The sequence below is a fragment of the Ursus maritimus genome, unplaced genomic scaffold (genome assembly GCF_017311325.1).
Source record: "Ursus maritimus isolate PB19 unplaced genomic scaffold, ASM1731132v1 scaffold_21, whole genome shotgun sequence".
NCBI lineage: Eukaryota > Metazoa > Chordata > Mammalia > Carnivora > Ursidae > Ursus > Ursus maritimus.
In genome coordinates, this window is record NW_024424564.1 from 18,715,021 (window position 1) to 18,717,437 (window position 2,417).

General features: G+C 40.5%; 1 pseudogene; it reads left to right on the plus strand.

The window, feature by feature from the left end:
* The first annotated feature begins 437 nt into the window (after positions 1–437).
* On the plus strand, positions 438–1,473 carry LOC103680854 (annotated as a pseudogene).
* The last annotated feature ends 944 nt before the right edge of the window (positions 1,474–2,417 follow it).

Below are 2,417 nucleotides of genomic sequence, written 5' to 3' on the forward strand. Positions count from 1 at the left end.
CTCATCAATTTACATTCTAGCAGCAATTTGCTCACTCATGTCCAAATATTCAAGATTACTCTATATGTTTGCTTAAATCCAAATGAGCCATTTTAAATAGTAAACAAAACATTTTATACTGCTTTGTTTTTTAAAAAATAAGATGAATTTGTGAATGAAATATTTTCTTCTTTATTCTTACTTCAGAAACAGTTACTCCCTTTCTTATTCTTAATCAGAAGTTAAGACTATAGACCCTGAATCAGATTCAAATCTCAGGTCTACCACCTCTTAGCTGGGCAACTTTGGGAAGTAGTATGACCTCTCTGGGTTCTATCTAGATAGTGGGGATGACAATGACAGTAATAACAAGAAGTATAACACTGACCTCATTTAGTAATTATGAGAATTAAACAATTTTATTTATGTAAAGAACTTTAGGCTCTCTGCTCCTTTGACAGACAGCTGCATCTTCTGGTGCAGTGCCAGGGACACATGGTGAAGGTCAGAGTAAATGGATTTGGCCATATTGGGCACCTGGTCAGCAGGGCTGCTTTTCTCTCTGGCAAAGTGGTTATTGTCGTTATTAATGACCCCTTCATTGGCCTCAACTACATGGTCTACATGTTGCAGTACGATTCCATCTACAGCAAATTCAACAGCACAATCAACAGCACAGTCAAGGCTGAGAATGGGAAATTTGTCATCAAGAGAAAGCCCATATCATCTTCCAGGAGCAAGAATCCTGTCAACATCAAATGGTGTGGTGCTGGTGTTGAGTATGTTGTAAGGTCCACTGGGGTCTTACCACCATGGAGAAGGCTGGAGTTCATTTGAAGTGTGGCCACGAGGGTCATCATCTCTGTCCTTTCTAATGATGCCGTGTTAGCGATGGGTGTGAACCACGAGAAGTATGACAACTCCCTTAAGGTTCTCAGCAGTGCCTCTTGATGCTTGGCCCCTCTGGCCAAGGTCATCCATGATAACTTCGGTATTGTGGAGGGACTCATGACCACAGTCCAGGCCATCATTGCCACCCAGAAGACCATGAACAGCCCCTCTGGGAAGCTGTGAAGTGATGGCCATGGGGCTGCCCAGGACATCATCCCTGCTTCTGTTGGCACTGCCAAGGCTATAGGCAAGGTCATTCCTGAGCTGACTAGGAAACTCACTGGCATGGCCTTCCAAGTCCCCACCTCCAATATGTCAGTTGTGGATCTGACCTGCTACCTGGAGAAAGCTGCCAAACATGATGACATCAAGAAGGTAGTGAAGCAGGCATTGGAAGGCACCCTTAAAAGCATCCTGGGTTACATCAAGGACCAGGTTGTCTCCTGTGACTTTCACAGTGACACCCATTCTTCTACCTTCGATGCTGGGGCTGGCATTGCTCTCAATGACCAGTTTGTCAGGCTCATTTTCTGGTTTGGCAATGAATTTGGCTACAGCAACCAGGTGGTAGACTTTATGGTTCACATGGCCTCCAAAGAGTAAGAGCCCCCTGGACCACCAGTCCCAGTGAGAGCAGGGGGAAGAGAGAGGCCCTCAGTTGCTGGGAAGTCCTTGCCCCAACTCATCCTGTAAGACAGTGAGAATCTCATGACCTCTACACAGTTTCCATCCCAGACCCCCTAAAGAAAGGGAGGGGCTTGGGGAGTCCTAATTTGTCATGTATCATCAATAAAGTATACTGTACCCCAAAAAGAAACCAAACTTCAAACTATACTTACACATAGTGCTCAAAAAACATCATGTACTACTATTAGTTATTAACGTCTTCATATTTATAATGCCTTAGCATGATCGCTGGTCTATCTGTAATACTCAGTCCCCACTCACTACTATATTTTTTTCTCCTTTTCTTCCTTTTTGCCTCATTTCTTCTGACCATAGTTGGTAAATAAAAATTGCAAAATATTTAGAAATAAAGAAGATATGTGATATCTTTCCATCTAAGCACATGCACTATAAATATTTTGGAATGTTTTTTCTCAGTTCCCACAAGGTATATATATACACACTGCTATCACGTTATATGTATAATTCTAGGTCTTGCTTTATTCACATAATGTTAAAAAATTTTTAAAAATACCTTCATTACAATAACAGTTTAAGCTATAAATATATAATAGGTTTTAATAGTTTAAGCTATGAATTTATACTAGGTTATTCAACAATCTTCCCATTGTGAATCAGTTAGCTTATTTCTATCTCTTTTTCTTTTTCTTCTTTTTTTAATTCATGATAGCTAATGCTATGATTCATTCACTCACCAAGTTAGAATCTTTTCTGGCTAGATGATAAAGTAGGGAACAAAAAGGACAAAAGCCCTACCTTTGTGGAACTAATGTTCTAGCTGAGGAAGGAGCAATATACAGATGACCTCTCTGTACATATAAAGGAATGGCATATGCTATAAAGAACACAAAAGTAAGATA